General features: G+C 45.9%; 1 protein-coding gene across 1 annotated transcript in view; it reads left to right on the top strand.

Annotated features, from left to right (window-relative positions):
- The first annotated feature begins 857 nt into the window (after positions 1 to 857).
- Positions 858 to 21,854, top strand: part of n4bp3 (NEDD4 binding protein 3) — a 118,503-nt gene continuing 97,506 nt past the window's right edge. Inside the window, exon 1 of the mRNA XM_060836995.1 lies at positions 858 to 1,046. The gene's annotated coding sequence lies outside the window, so the exon portion shown is untranslated. The remainder of the gene's footprint in view (positions 1,047 to 21,854) is intronic.

Below are 21,854 nucleotides of genomic sequence, written 5' to 3'. Positions count from 1 at the left end.
GCCATGATCAAATGGTAGTGCAGATTTGATGGGCCGAATAGCCTAATCCTGCTCCTATATCTGATGTTCTTATGGAATGACAGGTGACCTTGCTGTGGCATGCAGGGTCCAGAGGGGAGCTGACAGGGTGAATGATGAAAAATGATTTCTAAGTGTGGGGGATTCCAGGACTAGGGCCCACTGTTTAAAAATAAGGGGTGTCTTTTTTTAAAGCTGGGTATAAGGAGGATTTATTTTGTCCTTGTCAGCCTCGTTAATTGTGGTGCAGGCTCCAACAGCTGAATAGCCCCAGCTTCCAATTCACAAAAGAAATAATTTAAAGGTGCTGAATAAAAACTGAAAGAACGGTGGGGGCTGGAAATCAGAAACAACAACAAAAAAAACAGAAATTGCTGGAAAAGCTCGGCAGGTCTGACAGCGTCTGTGGAGAGAAACAGATTTGAGGAGGAGTCAACTGGATCCGAAACGTTGCCTCTGCTTTCTCTCCACAGACGCTGCCAGACCTGCCGAGCTTTTCCAGCAATTTCTGTATTTTGTTTCTTAAATACATTCTTTTGGGGATCCCCAAGGTATATTTCAGGTCGATGTTTCCTTCTGTGGTATGCTTGAACTTTCATTAATTCGGGTATAATTAATGTAAATATGTTTCTAGACCATTAAATGCTGCGGCCGGGACGGGAAACGCTGATGGAACTGAAGGTGCTGTCTATTGAAAGCACTGTCTCTGAGCAGCAGAACGAGCTGTGACTGAGAGAGTGTCTGCTTCTCTCCTACAGCCAGGGGCGGAGTTCAGGATCTGGTTTCTTTAAGGATCCAGCCCCGTGCTGTTTGAAATGTCCAGCCCCTCTCTTACAAACTGCCCCAATCCCCAGCCCGCTATTGCATTGTGGAAAAGTGAGCGGTGTGTGTGTGTGAGAGAGACAGAGCAGCTAGCTTCCAGTGTGTACCTCCAGCATTTAACAGCGAAGGAGTGAGTGCTCCCAAACTCGGAGAGAACAGCCTGCTACAGCATCAGCGAACTGCAAACTGACGGCCAGGGAAATATGGTGAGATTAAATGGGGGGGGAGTCCGCATTCTCTCTGTATACTGAGCACATTGATGGTCTATGTGCTGCTGTGATTGTGTAGCTTGTACAGACTTGTAATCAAATGTGGGTTTCCAGGCTGGGGCATGGTGTCCCTTTGGAAATAGTTTGGTGAGGTTCTGTTTTATTCAAGGTGAACTGGTCGCCCTCACATCCCCGCGCTCTCTAGGTGGTCCCGTCACACATTAAAGCGGACAATACACTTGTCCCAGCCACTGACCTGCTCTGTCACCTTCAAACTGAGACCTCCCACATCCCAGGGCTGCAGGCAGGGCTGGGGGCTGGGGGAATGAATGCTAACACCAACCTCCACATTCCATCCATCCACCCTTAATGTCAGCAGGGCAGGTTTCTGAGCTGAGTGTGAGAATGAACTGCCATTTTTGTGGCTGTTTTATTGAACCCAGAACAATCCTAAATTACTGAGATCACAGGGGACCAGGCAGCATCCCTGGAGAGAGAGAGAGAGAGAGCAAGCTATCCTATGCAGAATAGATAACTCTTCATCAGAGAATTCCAAATTAGTCAGGTGTCTGAGGAAGGGTCACTCAGCCTGAAACATTAACTCTGCTTTCTCTCTACAGATGCTGCCAGACCTGCTGAGCTTTTCCAGCAATTTCTGTTTTTGATGTTGCCTGCATTTAATCACTGAAGCCAGGTGTGACAAAGATTTGTTTTTGTTTTGTAGGTCAGATCTTTACACTAATTCTTAAACTGTTTTACATTGTCTGATATCCCACTGGCAGTGCCTTTTATGCATTGCATTTGTATAGCAGCATGTTGTCTGACTGCAGAGTTGGCCTTTGATTCCTTGCCTGGTTGACTTGCTCCTTGCTTGTCAGGGCTGGCAGTGCTGACTTAAATCTTTACACAGATGAGAGACTGACATGAGCTGGATTGAAACTGGCAGTCAGAAGATGTTGCTGCTTCTGATTGTTAATTATTGATTCTTTCTGGAAAGTCCATTTTAATGAATATTGGGCAAGACAAAGGTTGGATTCTTCTGGAAGGTATGAAATATTCCTGACCTGCAAAGACTTGCCTGCAGCTTGGGTTTGTTGGAACTGCGTGTGTAACCTTTTTAAAAATGCATTGTGAAACCTGGAAAATGCAGAAACTTGAAGGTGTGGAAGTGAGACAGTTACATTTTTCTGCAGTGATTTTGGTGACATCTTGCTCAGGATTGAGATGGAATAATATCTAACCAACTCAGAGCTGCAGAATTGAATTCAGGAAACACAAGTTTAAGTTTCATTTGGGATGGGGGCGAATAATTTTGGGAGGGAAAATTGTCAATTTATTTTCAAATTTTGCTAACTTTATTATGGATCACGAAAAGAGCAAATTATGGAGATGCTGGTATTGAGCAAATACTTGGTTCTTCTTCACCATCCTACAGTGTGCTAATTCCTGTTTGGCATTGAGACCTCAGATCGCAGTTTGATGATTCATTTTCTCCCCTTCACACTGTGAGAAATCTGCAGCGAGGTGAACTTTGGGAATGGCTACAAGAATCAGTTTAAAGAACCCATAAATTCAACACAGCCAATCATGGGCCGATATATTCACCCTCAGGGCTTTGATGGCACAGTCCCAGATTTAAACCTGGAAAAGGTTTAAAAGGTCTCAATAAAGTTAACAAGAAAGATTAGCATCTAGACAATGCAATTTATTAACTTAAGTGACTCCATCAGACCAAACATCTGATCTCTCAAACCCCCACCAATCAACCACACCGCCCCGTGGCCCAACATTTCAACTCCCCCTCCCACTCTGCCGAGGACATGGAGGTCCTGGGCCTCCTTCACCGCCGCTCCCTCACCACCCGACGCCTGGAGGAAGAACGCCTCATCTTCTGCCTTGGAACACTTCAACCCCAGGGCATCAATGTGGACTTCAACAGTTTCCTCATTTCCCCATCCCCCACCTCACCCCAGTTCCAGCCTTCCAGCTCAGCACTGTCCCCATGACCTGTCCTACCTGCCTATCTTCCTTTCCACCTATCCACTGCACCCTCCCCTCTGACCTAAAACCTTCATCCACTCCCCCACTCTCTATTGTACTCTATGCTACTTTCTCCCCATCCCCACCCTCCTCTCACTTATCTCTCTACCTTACAGGCTCTCTGCCTGTATTCCTGATGAAGGGCTTTTGCCCAAAACGTCGATTTTACTGCTCCTTGGATGCTGCCTTAACTGCTGTGCTCTTCCATCACCACTAATCCAGAATCTGGTTTCCAGCATCTGCAGTCCTTGCTTTTACCTTCAGAGTTAAATGTTTCGTATAGAATCTAACGCTAGCGAGAGAGAAGAAATATAATGCTAATTGCCATCATGAATTGGTGGATTAGATGCCACTTGACTTTAGCTGCAGGATGTACATTACCTGCTCGTTCTGTGTCTTCCTTTCCAGTGCGAAAGCAAAATATCGCAGATTCTGTAAATCTGAAACAAGGACACAAAATGTTGTAAAACTTCAGCAATATTCGTGAAGAGAACCTTCTCCTTTGCCCTTCCTGCCTCTCTGTTCCTATACTAGCTTGAAAACCCTTCCATTACTGTTTACCGTCAGTTCTGATGAAAGGTCACCAAACTGAAACACTAAGCCTGGTTCTTTCCACAGATGCTTCTGAACAACAGCATTTCCTGTTCTCCACAAACCAGGTCTTAATGTTGCTGTTCAGTCACTAGGAGCATGTGACACTTTGAGCTTACTGATGACTGTGTTGGAGATGCTAAAGGGCGATTGATACTTATTAAATACTGGTCCAGTGCAAGTCTGGAGACTAACAGAGTAAGAAAGTGCTGTTGCTTCTTAACTCAACATAAACTTTAAGAATTATTTAGCCAGTGACAAATTGGCAATGATGTACAATACTTCCTCTGGATAAATTTCTTCTGAAATAACTTATAATTGCAGCACTGATTGTAGGTCATGATAACTCAATCCTGGGGGAACATCCACTTCCCTTTAAATATTTTGTTAAAATATTGATCCATTACTTCCCTTTTTCATTCTAATAAGAACCAAGCAGACACTGAGAGCGTTACTGGTCTGTCTGAAACTTACCTAAGAATATAACATAAGAATGTGGGACAGGAGTAGGCCATTCGGCCCATTGAGCCTGCTCCCCCATTCACTAAGATCATGGCTGATCTTTTCATGGATTCAGCTCCCCTTACCCACCCACTAACTGTATCCCTTAATTCCTTTAGTGTTCAAAAAAAATTGCAATTTTAGGTTTAAAAACATTTCCTGTGGAAGCCTCAACTGCTTCCCTGGGCAGGGAATTCTACAGATTCACAACCCTCTGGGTGAAGAAGTTCCTCCTCAACTCCGTCCGAAACCTGCTTCCTCTAATTTTGAGGCTATGCCCTTCTTGTCCTAGTTTCATCTGCCAGTGGGAACATCCTCTCTGCTTCTGTCTTATCGATTCCCTTCATAATTTTATATGTTTCTATCAGATCGCCCCTCTTCTTCTGAACTCCAATGAATATAATCCCAATCTACTCAGTCTGTCCTCATAAACCAAACCTCTCAACTCTGGAATCAACCCAGTGAACCCCCTCCCACCCCCTCCAGTGCCAGTACATCCTTTCTCAAGTAAGGAAACCAAATCTGCACACAGTACTCCAGGTGTGGCCTCACTAGCATCCTGAACAGCTGCAAGATATCCCCCTCCTGCTTTTAAACTCAATCCCTTTAGCGATGAAGGACAAAATCCCATTGGCCTTCCTAATTACCTGTTGTACCTGCAGACCAACTCCCTGTGATTCATGCCTCTACCTAGTGATGGTTGTATAGTAGGTTTAAAGCAATGGACTCCGGTATCTGTGATAATACTGATTGTAACAGAGCATGAGGCGATGGTTATGGGATAGGGATGGTGCTGATATTGGTCTGCAGTGTGAGTGACTGCTGGTATGTAAATATTTCTCAGACTTGTGTTTTAAAGAGTAACACTGTAGAAATGGGCAGGCAGTGAGTAATTCAGCAGGAGATAGTGGACAGTGAATGATTGAGCTACTGCTCAGAGCCCTTTGAAGCGAGTCTGAGCCTGTCTTGATAAGCTTCTCTGCTGCGAGTCTGGCATATTTGGATAAGAAACTTCTTAAGCTTCTATTTCCAAATTTACTGCATTCCTTGAATGTTGTCTCCTCGCCTCCTTCTGGGAATTTTGAGAAACAAAGAATAAAAGGAACAAAGCATGTCCACTTCATGAGATGACACTCTTGTGATTCACTGAAAGTTGTTCAGTGCAATAAGGATGTTTAATCAGTACATGGTCCCCATTTGTTCGTTATTTGTGTTGTGTTGTGATTATACAAATAAATACAAAGTGTATTATTGAGGCTGTAATTTAATGTGTGGTTTAAAGGGGTATGTATGCATCAAGTGGAGGTAACACTTAAAGGAGTGTTACTAGGTGTAATATAACCTGGGATTCCTGAAACATTCATATTATACACAAGTTGTTTTGATTTGAATCCATCAGATTTTCTGAATCTCTTGGGAGATTTTCTATGGCGCATTAATGAACGGATCTTCCTCTACCCCTCAGTCCTGTAATATTCAAGCTTCTATTTAAATGGCACCTTTCTCATACAGAGACAGATCTAAAATGGTTTATGGGCAATGGGAATATGGTGTAATGGAAGGAAGATGGACATTAATATATGGTATGGACAGTGTCAGAGGTCTGTGGGGATTGGGATAAAGACCAGAGGTTTGGTCAGTGGCGTGGGATTTAAGGGACTTTTAGGGGTGGAGCGTTTTTACTGAGAGAATTCCAGACAGTAGGATTAATAAGGCTGAAAGGGTAAAGAGGATTTCAGGAGACAAGAATCAGAAGTGAACATTGAAAGCAGACTGGAGAGGTTTGATGAACTATGACCTTGTGGACAGTCATGAAAGCAGAGTTGAGGTTTTAATGTGGGAGAGAATTTGGGCAGAAATGTTGACAAATTGGGCTTTCTGGAGCATGGGAGGTCAGGACTATTGAAGACAATAAGTGGTTAGTAAGGAAATGGGGAGACAGACCCTTCTCGAGAACATTTCTTAGGAACCAAGTTCCAACAGTGTGAAGCAAGGCACTTGAACCCCTTATCAATATTAATAGGTGTAACGGTACTGGCAATATTTGACCAAGATGAGCTTTTATTCAGATCCACATCATCATATAGCACTGTTTCCACCTTGTCCTACCCCTGTCTTTGAGCTGCCTTGCTGCTGAAACTCTTGTTCGTTTGTTTCGTTGTCTTTAGACTGAACAATCGTGATTGTGACTGATCTCCGAGATTCCTCCCTCTGCAAATACGAGGATACCCAAAACACTGCCTGTGTCAGCCCATGCTCACTGACCTATAGGAGCTTCCACTTCAGAAATGCCTTGACTTTTATCAATTCTCATTTTTGTTTTCAGCTCTTTCCATGACCTCACACCTCATGCCTGCCTCTTCAGTCTCATTGATGTTTAATTGCTGCATCATTGGCAGTTGTACCTTTAGTTACCAAGACGCTAAGCTCTGTTATTCCATCCTGAACCTCTCCGGTTTCCTTTTTCCTCTTTGTTCTTAAGACACTCCTTTGAACCTACCTCTTTGCTCCCGATCTGGTTATGTGTCTTATATTTCCTTACATGGTGTCAAATTTAGTTTGATAACTCTCCACTGAAGGGCTTTGTGAAAATTCACTCTGTTAAAGACTCTATGTAAGTACATGGAGGTGGTGACGATTGGGTAGATTAGGTCTATAATTCAGCAGGTGGTCTCACAAACATTCAGATGGTGCCTGCCTAGATAGATGGCTGGAAGGATGTTTCTTCAGCCTGTAGGAATCGAGAGCTAGAAGTCATGATCTTGTATTAAAGGGTCTGCCATTTAGGATTGAGGTAAGGGGAAATCCTTCAGTCAGATGGGTGTAAAGTTTTGGAATTCGCTACCTTGGCGAGGTCTGGTCACTCAATCATTGAGACAGTGTCATAGGGCCATAGAGAGTCACAGAGCTGGACAGCATGGGAACAGATCCATGCCGACCAGATATCTGAAATTAAACTAGTCTTATTCACCAGCATGTGGCCCATAAAACCTCACATTTATCTAAATTAAACTCCATTTGCCACTCCTCAGCCCATTGGCCCATCTGATCAAGATCTCGTTGTACTCTGAGGTAAACTTCTTCACTATCCACTACGCCTCCAATTTTGGTGTCATCTGCAAACTTACTAATTATGCCTCCTATGTTCATATCCAAATAGTTTATAAAAATGATGAAAAGTAGAGGACCCAGCACCGATCCTTGTGGCACTCCACTGGTCACAGGCCTCCAGTCTGAAAACCAACCCTCCACCACCACCCTCTGTCTTCTACCTTCGAGCCAGTTCTGTATCCAAATGGCTAGTTCTCCCTGTATTCCATGAGATTTTTTTTATCAGTTCAGGACACCGAGTTAAATTAGAAACAGCAGTGGCCAAATCTTGGGCCACTCATTCAGTGCTGCCCACTATTAACTCTAGAATGTTTTGGACAAGTGCTATTATAGTCCACCTTCAAACTATTCCTTGTCCATTACCCAGATCATACAATAGAATCCCTACAGTGTGGAAACAGGCCATTCAGCCCCTCGGGTCAACGCCAACCCTAGGAAGAGCATCTCACCCAGACCCCCAACCCTACCCTATCCCTAAAACTCTGCATTTCCCATGGATACTATGGGCGGACTGTGGGAGGAAACGAAAGCACCCAGAGGAAGCCCGCACAGACACGGGGAGAATGTGCAAACTCCACACAGACAGTCGCTCTAGGCTGGAATCAAACCTGGGTTCCTGGTGCTGTGAGGCAGAAGTGCTAACTGCTGAGCCACCGTGTCACCCCAACCTCTAGTTTTGACTTCAACATTCATTCTATCTTTGGCAGATTACAAGTCATTTAAATACATCATTAGAGCAAATTGCCCATATTTGCTTCAGAAAATGAACTGGGGTAAGAATGGCAATGGTTGTCCTAGATTTAAAATTACCCAGAGCTGGATGCTAGTGTAGCAGAAAGCATACACAGCAGGTGCACCTGTCAAAGGAAGAGAATATAACATTTAGGTCATTGCTACATACGACGATAGCGTCTCTGCATGGAAAACCAGCTTTTCCTTCAACTTACAAAACATGTCATGGTCATTTCTACGGAGAATCTACCTATCTATAGATTCTTTCCTGTCAAAAAATATCAAAGCTATTGGGCAGCACGGTGGCTCAGTGGTTAGCACTTCTGCCTCACGGTGCCACACCCAGTCTCGGGTGACCCTCCCTGTGGAGTTTGTACACTCTCCCCGTGTCTGTGCAGGTTTCCTCCGGGTGCTCTGGTTTCCTCCCACAGTCCAAAGGTGTACAGGTTAGGTGAATTGGCCGTGCTAAATTGCCCGCAGTGTTCAGGGATACATAGGTTAGGTGCATTAGTCAGGGGTAAATGTAGAGTAACAGGGGAGGGAAATGGGTCTGGGTGGTTACTCACTGGAGGGTCGGTGCGGACTTGTTGGGCTGAAGGGCCTGTTTCCACACTGTTGGGATTCTATGACTGTAAGATGCAGGGAAATGGTTACTACACCATGGAAGGAGAGATTAGGAGGGACCTGACGAACATAAAGGTAGGAGGAGCACAACATTTGACCCAGCTCTGTTATTCACTCAGTTTTGCAAAGTTTGTTCACTGGATGTAGTGTCACTGGCCAAGCCTCATCTATTGCCCATCCTCAACTGTTAAGAGTCAACCACATTGCTGTGAGTCACACGTCGGTCAGACCATGTGAAAACAGCAGATTTCCTCCCCTAGAGGACATTCGTGAACTGGATCCTTCTTGAAGACAATCAACAGCAGTTACAAGATCACATTTGGCTAGCTTTTCATTCCAGATTTTTACTGAATTCAAATTTGACGATCTGCTACGATAGAATTCAAACCCATTTTCACAGAATATTTGCCCGGGGTTCTGGAATACTAGACCAGTGACATTATCACAGTGCCACAACTTTAAAATATCATCATCTGCCCCAATGGCCCCACCACCTTTAATTCCTTCCATATCCACAAAGCTTTTATTGCTGAACAAAGAGACCGTGGAGTGCAGGTTCATAGTTCCTTGAAAGTGGATCGCAGTAGATAATGATTTGGAGATGCCGGTGTTGGACCGGGGTGGACAAAGTTAAAAATCACACAACACCAGGTTATAGTCCAACAGGTTTAATTGGAAGCACTAGCTCTCGGGGCGTGGTCCACAACCACCTGATGAAGGAGCGACGCTCCGAAAGCTAGTGCTTGCAATTAAACCTGTTGAACTATACCCTGGTGTTGTGTGATTTTTAACACAGTAGATAAGATCATGAAGGTGGCGTTTGGTATGCTTTCCTTTATTGATCAGAGTATTGTGTATAGAAGTTGGGAGATCATGTCATGGCTGTACAGGATATTGATGAGGCCACTTTTGGAATATTGCATCCAATTCTGGTCTCTCTGCTATCGGAAGGATGTTGTGAAACTTGAAATGGTTCAGAAAAGATTTACAAGGATGTTGCAAGAGTTGGAAGATTTGAGCTACAGGGAGAGGCTGAATAGGCTGGGGTTATTTTCCCTGGAGCATTGGAGGCTAACGGGTGACCTTATAGAGGTTTATAAAATCTTGAGGGGCTTGGATAGGGTAAATAGACAAAGTCTTTTCCCTGGGGTGAGGGAGTCCGGAATTAGAGGGCACAGGTTTAGGGTGAGAGGGGAAAGATATAAAAGGGACCTAAGGGGCAACATTTTCATGCAGAGGGTGGTACGTGTATGGAATGAGCTGCCAGAGGAAGTGGTGGAGGCTGGTACAATTACAACATTTAAGAGGCATTTGAATGGTACATGAATAGGAAGGATTTGGAGTATTATGAGCCAGATGCTGGCAATTTGGACTAGATTAGTTTGGAATTTTGGTTGGCATGGACAATTTGGACCAAAGGGTCTGTTTCCATGTCGTACATCTCTATGGCTCTATGACATACCAGCCCCATGTTTTGACACAGTATTCCATAGCCTCTAGATCACATCATAAAACCTCGTGTATCGGAGAGGCCATGGGTTCCAATCCCATTACAGATTGGAATTGATTATTGAGGCTGACACTTTGGCCTTGAGAGAATGTCACACTATCAGAGGCACCAGCTCCTGACTGAGCTGTGAAACCTTTTGCTGGGCCCTGGGGAAAGTGAATGGCCTGGGTTTGTACTTCATAACAACTGGAATGTGTGCAGTGGCTGTGATTTTCCTGTTGAGACCTCAGTGAATGTAACCATCCGAACACAGTGCAGTGTATTACAGTGAGACCCTGGTGAGTTTCTTAACTAGTTTTCACCATTACGGTCTCATTTCTACATAAGTAACAAAAACATTTACAATAGAGGCCCAGGGTTGTATTTTCTAATTTTATTCATGGGAGTAAGGCTAGGCCAGCATTTATTGCCTGTCCCTAATTGCTCAGGGGGCAGTTAAAAGTCAACCCCATTGCTGTGGGTCTGGAGTCACGTGTAGGCCAGACCAGGTAAGGATGGCAGTTTCCTTCCCGAAAGGATATTCGTGACCCAGATGGAGTTTTTCCCAACAATCACCAATAGATTCATGGTCATCATTAGACTCTTAATTCCAGATATGTATTCAAAACAAATTCCACCCCCTGTCACGGCAACATTTGACTCCAGGTCCCCAGGACATTACCGGGGTCTCTGGGTTAACAGTCTGGTGATAATACCACCCAGCTATCGCCTCCTCTCAGTTTTACTTGGCACTTGAGATAGAATAAGTTTTGAACAACCAAATGCATATTAAAGTTTTAGGTAAAAACAAGGACTGCAGATTCTGGAAACCAGAGTTTAGATCAGAGTGGTGCTGGAAAAGCACAGCAGGTCAGGCAGCATCCGAGGAGCAGGAAAATTGACGTTTCGGGCATAAGCCCTTCATCAGGAATAGAGGCAGGAAGCCTTCAAGGTGGAGAGATAAATGGGGGGTGGGGAGAAGGTAGCAAAGAGTACAATAGGTGAATGGGTGTAGGGATGAAGGTGATAGGTCAGAGGGGAGGGTGGAGTGGATAGGTGAGAAGGGAGATAGGTAGGTAGGACAGGTCGTGGAGACAGTGCTGAGCTGGAAGGCTGGAGCTGGGGTGAGGTGGGGGAAAGGGAAATGAGGAAACTGGTGAAATCCACATTGATGCCATAGGGTTGAATATTAAAGTTTTGCAGAATTGTAATTTTTCATCCTTTAGAGATATTCCAGCATTTGTCTTTTGATGTGGGTTTCTTCTTTATCCTCTATGAGGGGGTCTTCCCTTTCGTCTCTATGGAAACAGGAATCCCAGACTGGAACGTCAGGGAAGACAGCACCTACCTGTTCACACCTTCACACTTAGCAGCATCTGCCCACAAAGCAGTGGTGTTAAAATGATGCCAAGGGCAGTCTTTTCCTGATGAGACAGTAAATCGTTGTCGCAGTGAGATGTGGAGGCCACTCCACCGTCAGCTCTGTTGGTGAGATGGTGGAAACAGTTTCTTGATCCAGGGCTCTGCTCTCTCTCCTTCAGTTACTTCGGGTCTTTGACCCTGGGTTATCTCTGCCAAGGGAAATCGCTCGCACCTATCCACTGGAGGGCAGGCCCTAGGCATTCTGTACGTCTCAGTTAAAGATCCCCCACCCTACCCCAACGCCCCCCTCCCCCCCCCCAGCCTCTGTTATGCCCCTCCAGGCTATCCAAACCTGCCTCAGCTAACAGTGGCCAAGCGGAGAATCACAGCAACAGATGCACTGAATAAAGGCAGAGCAGGAGGCAGGTGTGCCTGACTCTTCCTCACATTTCTGAGGAAAGAGTGAGGATTATAGAGCAAGGATTTCCCTCTCTGCAGGATTTGTGCAATGTTTCATAAAAACCTGCTTAAAGAGTAATGTCTAAGGTCTAGACAGATGGGAAGCAAAATAAGAACGTAAGGACTGGGAGCAGGAGTAGGCCTCTGAGCCTGCTCTGACATTCAATAAGATCATGGCTGATGTTTATGTGGTTAAAAATCACACCACACCAGGTTATAGTCCTACAGGTTTAATTGGAAGCAGTAGCTCTCGGAGCGCTGGTCCACAATCACCTGATGAAGGAGCGTCGCTCCGAAAGCTAGTGCTTCCAATTAAACCTGTTGCACTGTAACTTGGTGCTGTGTGATTTTTAACTTTGTCCACCCTGGTCCATCGCCGACACATCCACATCATGATCTTTCCATGGACTCACTCCACTAACCCTCCTGCTCACCATAACCTCTAATTCCTTTACTGTTCAAAACTCTATTACCTTTGCCTTAAAAACATTTAACGAGGAAGCCTCAACTGCTTCCCAGGGCAGGGAATTCCACAGATTCACAATCCTCTGGGTGAAGGAGTTCCTCCTCAGCTCAGGATGGGCACCCTAGTTCTAGTAAATAAACTGGGAGCTGCCACGGGCCATTCCACTCAGTGCTCTCCAGCCTCAGAATCAGTGGCAATGCTAGCTCCTTATGGAAGGATCATCAGCTGTAACCAACCTCCATTAGTTGTTATACATCACTCTCTCTCTCTCATTTAAAGAGCACAAGAAATGAGAACTACCTTTGGTTGGCATGAGAGGCAGCCAGACTTGAGCAGATACTCATTATTCCAAATTGAAATTCCATCTTCCGTAGGGATTTCCCCCTTCTCCACTCAGAGCTAAAATGCACGCCTCCTTCCCCACTTAGCTACAAATGAATAACTGTAGATAAATATGTCTCTTACAAACATTTTAAAAAGAGTTACCAACTTTAGAATTAGGGAGATATGAGAAAAATAATTTCTCTCCTGCTGTCAGGAAGTAGATATTCCTAAAGGTCAATTAAGCTTTCCTGAACCTAGCACTCTCCAGTTTTATCTATAAGTCATCGCTGACCTACAACAAGGAAGCAAATAGCAGTGTTACTGCTCTGCACACAAACCCTCTGTAGTCAGCTTTTCAAAAGCCAGCGGGAAGTAAAATTCCAATTAACACTGGCTCTGACAAGGGTACAGACATCATGTAGCCTGCTGCTGCTGCTGCTGCCTTTTTACCTGAAAGGACGTACTTCTCTCCTTCACAACCCGCCCAGAATCCGAGTAAAAGGAAAACAACTGTCCAGTGTCTGTCTGGAGCCTCTGACTGACCTGGGACCGTTTGCAGGGTAGGATAAACTTGAGAGGCCACGGGAGGGGGGAGTATTGAGACATCAGCCTCTCGCTGTGTTCCATTGCAGTCTACATTGTCTGACCATCTTTCCCCCCCCCCATCCCGCCCACTCCAACTCTTTTCACTTTGTGCAGCAAACCCAAACAAAAGCATCAACCACTTTTTCCTTCAAAACAAACACTGACTGATTGTACAATCTTTCACTCGACTGTTTCAGTCCTGATCCTGAGGTACAGATGAACCCAGATTTCCACAGGTTTCCTTAAACCATGCTGGCTCTAACGCTTCGGAGAAGTGGAATTAATCATCCAAACTTGAGGGAGGCAATGGGGTATTTGGATGTAGATTTGCTCGCTGGAAAGTTCGTATTCAGACGTTTCATCACCATACCACGTAACATCATCAGTGAGCCTCTGGATGAAGCACTGGTGGTGTAGCCCGCTTACTATTTATATGTTTGAGTTTCCTTGGGTTGGTGATGTCATATCCTGTGGTGTATTGGGGCATTGGCTGAATGAGCAATGCAGAGACCCGGGATCTGGTCACGGGGTCTGGGTTTACAGCAGATGGTGGAATTGGAATTCAATTAACTTCTCAAATGACAGATCTAATGATGACCATTGTAGATTGTTGGAAAAACCTATCAGATTCAGTGGTGTCCTTCAGGGAAGGCAATCTGCTGTACTTAATCTGATCTGACCTCCATCTGACTCCAGACCCACAGCAATGTGGTTGACTCTGAACTGAAATGGGTCCAGCAATCCACCCAGTTCAAGGGGTACTAGAGTTAGGCCAGAAATGCTGCCCACGCCCCATGCATGAATAACAGAACCATAGCCTGGGAACACGCTATGTACCAGTACTTAACAAGGAACAGCTACCTCCTCAATATACCAAAGGGTTTCCAAACATGGATGGCTGACACTCATTACCTCAGGCTGAGCTAACTCCTTCAGTGATAGTGGGCGGGAGAGGGGAGGGGTGTCAAAGATGTAACACAACTAATGCCCTCTGATACTCTGGTTATATAATATCGCTTGACTGCTATAAACTCTAAAAATTCACTCATACTCCACCTCAGCCAACTCTTTTCTGAATCACTTGCCTTCAGCAGCCTCTCTCCCACATACGACCCGAATAACTGAGACAGAATGAAGTTGAGTGACTTGTTTCCTGTCTCTTCTGCTGAGTGTATCAGTCCAGTATCGTACAGCCATGCAGCTGCTGAAGTCTCTCTGTGTCAGTGCAGTGACTGTCAGTATTGGCCACACTTGTCAAAGTCATGCACAGGATAAAGTCGACGAAACATGAAGTTGGAAACGCATAGCCGGTCAGGCACCATCAGAGAAGCAGGAGAGTCAACGTGGTCGTGTATTCCCCATCTCTCCCCCCGCCCCCCCCAAGTCCTTACTGAGGACAAATGGTTAGTCCTTTAGCAAAGGACTGATACCTTCCTTCCCCCATGCCCCACATGTCCACGAATTTTGCAGATGAATTGATGTCGACCTCTTTTTCTGCCACCTCCATCTGTGTGCCTACTTCATCAGACATGAATCCCACCCAGCCTTCAAAGTCTCCTTTTTCTACCTCCAACACACTCCATCCTCCTGGCCTCCTACCCTCCCTCCACCTCTTCATCTCCAACTGCTGTTGGGACATCAATCTCTCTGACCCTGTCACCCACTCCGACCTCTCCCAGTCAGAACGCGCAGCCCTCCATTCCCTCTGCTCCAACCCCAAACCTCACCATCAAACCCGCTGACAGGGAAGTGTGGGGGTAAAATGGCACACTGACCTCTAGCTCACTAACTCACTGACATCTCCTCCTACTGCCCCCTCGACCATGACCTCACCTCTCATCACCAAACCATCATCTCCCAAACCATCCAGAACCTCATCGCCTCGAGAGATCTCCCATTCACAGCCTCCAACCTGATAGTCTCCCAACCCTACACCGCTGGGTTCCATCTCCTACCCAAAATCCATCAACCTGACTGCCCCCTCATCTCGGCCTGCTGCTGCCCCACTGAACTCATCTCTTCTTATCTTGACTCTGTCCTGTTCCTTTGGTCCAGGAACTGCCAGCCTACGTTCGAGACACCACCCATGCTCTCCATCCTCTCCATGACTTTCAGTTCCCCTGTCCCCAACACCTCATCTTCACCATGGACATCATGTCTCTCTCCACCTGGACTCCCCCATGAGCAGGGCCTCAAATCCCTCTGTCTCTTTGTCTTCTGCAGGCCCACCCAGTCCCTCTCCACCAACACCCTCATCCGCCCTCATCCGGGTGGAATAGATCCTCACCCTCAACAATTTTTCGTTTGACTCCTCCCACTTCCTACAAACCAAAGGGATAGCTATGGGCACCCACATGGGTCCGAACTATACCTGCCTCTTTGTAGGGTACATGGAACTTCTGTAGCTACACTGGCACTGTCCATCAACTTTCCCTCCACTACACGAGGAGCTCTAACAGTTCATCAACTTCATCTACACCTTCCACCCTGACCTCAAATTCATTTGGACCATCTCTGACACGGCCCTCCCCTTCCTGGACCTCTCTATCTACATCTCTGGTAACCTACTCAACACTGACATCTATTTCACACCCACCGACTCCCACAGCTATCTTGACTAGACCTCCTCTCATCTGTGCTCCTGCAAAAATGCAATCCCATTCTCCCAAATCCTCTGCCTCTGCCATACCTGCTCCCAGGATAACAGATTCCACTCCAGGACATCCAAGATGTCCTCCTGCTTCAAGGCTGAAAATGTGTTGCTGGAAAAGCCCAGCAGGTCAGGCAGCATCCGAGGAACAGGAAATTCGACGTTTCGGGCATTAGCCCTTCATCAGGAAACCTGATTCCTGATGAAGGGCTTATGCCCGAAACGTCAAATTTTGTGTACCTTGGATGCTGCCTGACCTGCTGCGCTTTTCCAGCAACACATTTTCAGCTCTGATCTCCAGCATCTGCAGACCTCACTTTCTCCTCCTGCTTCAAGAACCATGATCTCCCCTCTCCCGTGATTAATAATGGCCTCAACCTCATCTCCCCCATTCCCCGCACCTCTGACCTCAACCCCCCCCCCCAAAAACAATAAAGGAGAGAGCTCCCACTCCATCCTCACATATCACCCCACCAATCTCCAAATCCAATGCATCATCCTCCACCATTTTTGCCACCTGCAGTCAGACCCCACCAAAATGATATTTCCTTCCCCATCCCTATCTGCTTTCCATAGGGACCATTCACTCCACGACTCCCTCGTCAGTTCCACACTCCTTACCTGGCACCTTTCCTTGCAAGTGCAGCAAGTGCAAAATCTGCCCCTACACCTTCCCTCTCACCTCCATCCAAGGCCACAATCATTCCAAATCCAGCAGAGATTCACCTGCACTTCTTCTATTGCATCTATTGCTCCAATGTTTTCATATCAGAGAGACCAACTGCAGACTCAGGGACCAGTTTCTGGAGCATCTGTGCTCTGTACGCTCCAATCAACACCACCTTCTGGTTACCAGCTATTTCAACTCCTCCTCCCACTCCCTTGGCGAAATGTCAATCCTGGGCCTCCTCCACTGTCAAAGTGAGACCAAACACAAACTGGAGGAACAACATTGTACATTCTGCCTCGGGAGCTTGCAGCCCAATGGCTTCGACATAGAGTTCACCAACTTTAAAGTCTCCCCACCACAACCATATCCCATGTCCAGCCCTCCTCTCCTCCCCACTTCCTTGACCTGACCTAACCTGTCCATCTTCCTTCTCATCTATCCACACAGCACCTTCCACAGTCCAATCACAATAACCCCGTACCTGCCACCACCTGTCACCATCCCGTCAGCCCCAAACCCCCTCTCCCCCCCATTTATTTCTAAGCTCCCTTCCCCCTCCCCAGTCCTGATGAAAGCTCCGGACCCAAAAAATATCAACTTGCCTGCTCTTCTGATGCTGACTGACCAGCTGCGCCTATTCAGCTCCACATTTTATCGACTCTGACTTCCAGCATCTGCAGTCCTCACTATCTCCAAGTCACGGGATAGAGACAGCCCGGGCTTGACTTGGACTCCAAACCGTCCACATTCTCTGTAACCTCAGTCCGACGCTGCCCGCCAGCTCCAGCCGTCCCCTTGTTCAAGAAATGTTTGCCTGAGATCTCTTGCATCGCCCTCGTTTGGGGTTAGTCTCAAAGAAATGTACCTCCCTTCAAGATAGTCTTGCAGACTTTGAGCATCCACAGACAGAGGTTAACCTAGTTGCATGACATGGGAAATTAAAACTGCTCCATTTTCAGCTAAAGCTAATTCCCCAGTTTGCAGCATGGCTAATTTAATTATTCCCAAAGTACTCCAAATTCATTTCCAGTGATAATCCTGGGTGTGTTGGTTGAAAGTTTGATTTTAAATTGGCTTCCTTTATCATCCAGGGTCTCCACTTCACCCCCTGGACCCCAGGCCCTGTGTCAGCCCCAGACATTTTGTGGGGACTGACATCAGATTCTTTCACAATACCAATTTCGGAAATCAATGAGGAAGTAACATCAAACTAACACTCACTGCTACTCGGGAGAGCATATTGACTTCAGAATCTTGTGAAAATATATTTTCACCTTTACTGCTGGGGTTATAACCTCTCCACTGCCAGCGAGAGATTTATCAACCAGCATGAAATCAAAACGGTTGCTCTGGGAAAATGTAATGAGCCGTCACAGCTTTCTTGGGAGTGACCTCTCTGCTACATGATCTAGGGAAGGGGTGGGTGGGTGTCATTGCTTGAGAAAGTGTAATGCAGCCAGTTCCTAAATGGACCCCTGGGACCCAGCAGCAGGTGCAGCCTCATCTGTGGGAATACCAAAAGTAAAAAATGAGGTCTGCAGATGCTGGAGATCACAGCTGCAAATGTGTTGCTGGTCAAAGCACAGCAGGTTAGGCAGCATCTCAGGAATAGAGAATTCGACGTTTCGAGCATAAGCCCTTAAGGACAAGGTGCTTGGGTCAGAGCCAGTGGGTGAACTGGTGCATTTCATCCCAGTTCCAAGGACCAAAACTGCCCGTGAACCAATCAACCTGGTGCCAACACTCTGTCCATCTCTCCCTCGGCCCCCAAGTGAGAAACAGCCAAACCTGGTTTGGAAATGTGCCACTAGATGAACAGCAACGTGTCATGGTTATCACGGATCCACTTCCACTGAATCCAGCGCAAAGCTTACAGTCCAGCAGCAGGCGACATCTTTGAACTGCTGGCGGACTATGCTCAGGGTGGAGAGTGTGGTGCTGGAAAAGCACAGCAGGTCAGGCAGCAGCCGCGGAGCAGGAGAATTAACGTTTTGGGCATGAGCCCTTCATCAGACTACGCTCAGATTCCAAGGAGAGAGTGCGGTCTGCAGATGCTGGAGATCAGAGCTGAAAATGTGTTGCTGGAAAAGCGCAGCAGGTCAGGCAGCATCCAAGGAACAGGAGATTCGACGTTTCGGGCATAAGCCCTTCATCAGGAATAGATGAAGGGCTTATGCCTGAAACGTCGAATTTCCTGTTCCTTGGATGTTGCCTGACCTGCTGCGCTTTTCCAGCAACACATTTTCAGCTACGCTCAGATTCCACCCATCACTGCCCAACCTCATCCTCCAGTTCTCAAGTTGGTAAAACTCCACTGCCTCACCTCAGGATTATCTTCCTGCATTGGAACGTTCAGTATTCTGGGCTGTCGGACCGCCTCTTCACTGGTTGAATTATAGATGCTGAGGGGTTTATTTACTGTCAAGTGTCTAATAATTCTTCCTTTCACGGGTGAAGACAGCTGGAAGGTACAGAACAAGTTTGCTTTCGTCTAGACACGGGTTGAAAATGGTTTGGGAAAAATGTGTGAAGCACTGACGTGGTCAGGACTTTATTACCTGCTGTAGTTAACAACCACAGAATAAGCAGGAATTGACAACATCAGCACAGAGCTGCAGTATTCCTCATCCACCACATAATCTCTGACACTGCTCTCAACTGCAATGAGAAGGCAACTGGATCCCACTCCCTATTGTAGAACAGAATTACTTGGAATTAGCAAGGAATCAGAACATAGAACAGATATTGTAGTGGGTCGTTTTAGTGCATGAAGATTACTGTGTAGTGTTGCTAGCACCTAAACACAGGACTGTGTGAACGCGGTATCTCAGAGAGCAAGATACGTACCTTTTGGGAAAGTTCTGATAAGAACACACATTAATTGCAGAAAAGAAAGGCTGTTTAGTCCATCTAAGCATATTGATATATAATCCCTATTGAGGGGAAACAGGCCCTTCAGCCCAACAAGTCCGAAGAGTAACCCATCCAGACCCGTTCCTCTACCTTACATTGACTTCTGACTAATGCATCTAATCTATACATCCCTGGACATTATAGGCAATTTAGCATAGCCAATTCACCTAACCTGCACACCTTTGGACACTGGGAGGAAACCCACACAGACACAGGGAGAATGTGCAAACTCCACACAGTCACCTGAGGCTGGGATCGAACCTGGGTCCCTGGTGCTGTGAGGCAGCAGTGCTAACCGCTGAGCCACCATGTCCCTTTCCCTTTGAACTATCAACTGGTTCTTAAATGACCTTAGAGTTTCTGATTCCGGTAGTTGGTGTGAAGAATTTCCTGGGATCTGACTCAAATTTGATCCTGTCTAGATGGAGACAATGTTCCCTTGTCCTGATTTTGTAATTTAATGGATTTTTTTCCTTTTTTTTGATACCATTTATTGTCTAAAAAATCTTATCAAGAATCAGTACTCGGACACCTGGTCCCAAATGAAAAGGCAGACTGTTCTGGTGCTTCAGACCTTGGACATCTCAAGCTGATGTTACGGTGCTCTACCTTCAACATTTGAATATCTCCTTGGTATTTTGTTGATCAGAAATGGACACATTATTCTGAACTATTGCGTTCTTTGAGATGGTGACCAAACAGGTGGATGAGGGTAAAGTGGTTGTTGTGGTATATTTGGATTTCAATAAGGTGTTTGATAAGGTTCCCCACAGTAGGCTATTGCACAAAATACAGAGTATGGGATTGAGGGTGATTTAGCGGTTTGGATCAGGAATTGGCTAGCTGTAAGAAACAGAGGGTGGTGGTTGATGGGAAATGTTCATCTTGGAGTTCAGTGGTGCACCACAAGGATCTGTTTTGGGGCCACTGCTGTTTGTCATTTTTATAAATGACCTGGAAGAGAGCGTAGAAGGATGGGTTAGTAAGTTTGCGGCCGACACTAAGGTCAGCAGAATTGTGGATAGTACTGAAGGATTTTGTAGGTTACAGAGGGACAAAGATAAGCTGCAGAGCTGGGCTGAGAGGTGGCAAATGGAGTTTAATGTGGAAGAGTGTGAGGTGATTCACACTGGAAGGAGTAACAGGAATACAGAGAAGCGGGTAAATGGTAAGATTCTTGGTAATGTAGATGAGCAGAGAGATCTTGGTGTCCATGTGCACAGATTCCTGGAAGTTGCCACCCAGGTTGATAGGGTTATTAAGAAGGCAAACAGTGTGTTAGCTTTTATTGGTAAAGGGATTGAGTTTCGGAGCCATGAGGTTATGTTGCAGTTGTACAAAACTCTGGTGTGGCCCCACTTGGAGCATTACGTACAGTTCTGATCACTGCATTTTAGGAAGGATGTGGAAGCTTTGGAAAGGGTTCAGAGGAGATTTACCAGGATGATGCCTGGTATGGAGAGATGGCTGAGGGACTGGAGGTGTTTTCGCTAGAGAGAAGAAGGTTGAGAGGTGACTTGATTGAGACATATAAGATAGGTTGGAAAGCTATCTTGGATGGTGATGGCTAGCATGAGGGAACATAGCTTTAAATTGAGGGGTGGTGGATATAGGACAGATGTCAGAGCTAGATTCTTTACTCAGAGAGTAGTAGGGGTGTGGAACGCACTGCCCGCAACAGTAGTAGACTCACCAACTTTAAGGGCGTTTAAATGGTCATTGGATAAACATATGGACGGGAATGGGATAGTGTAGGTTAGATGGGCTTCAGATTGGTTCCACAATTTCGAGGGCTGAAAGGCCTGTACTTTGCTGTTATGTCTATGTTCTAACTGGCTTAAACAGAATCTCATTTGTCTGTTAATGATTTTCTCTGACTTTGACTCTGTTTTATACTCCATGGTTGAACAATATTTTCATTCAGTTATTTGATGTTTAACATTGGTGCACGTTGTTGACATCACATCTGCCAAAATGCCTTTGACTTCACCCTGGGCTCTTGAAAATCAATAAACAGCACCCGTGTTGTTCCGTTTTCCTTCATATGTGCTATGTTGGCTTAGTGCTAATCATCTTTTCTCAGAGACTGGAGTACATAATCAAGGCCAGCAGTTCAGGGCAGTATGGAGGAAGTGAACTGTCAGCTGTGTCACTTTCCAGATAAAGTTAAAAATCACACAACACCAACAGGTTTATTTGGAAGCACTAGCTTTCAGACAGCTGCTCCTTCATCAGGTAGCTGTCCAGATTTTCCAGATAGACAATAAACTGAACCACATATCTCTTCT

This window comes from Hemiscyllium ocellatum, chromosome 16, assembly GCF_020745735.1.
Source record: "Hemiscyllium ocellatum isolate sHemOce1 chromosome 16, sHemOce1.pat.X.cur, whole genome shotgun sequence".
Classification (NCBI taxonomy): Eukaryota; Metazoa; Chordata; class Chondrichthyes; order Orectolobiformes; family Hemiscylliidae; genus Hemiscyllium; species Hemiscyllium ocellatum.
Note: the sequence above shows the minus strand (reverse complement) of the source record. Positions and strands in the feature narration are given on the sequence as shown.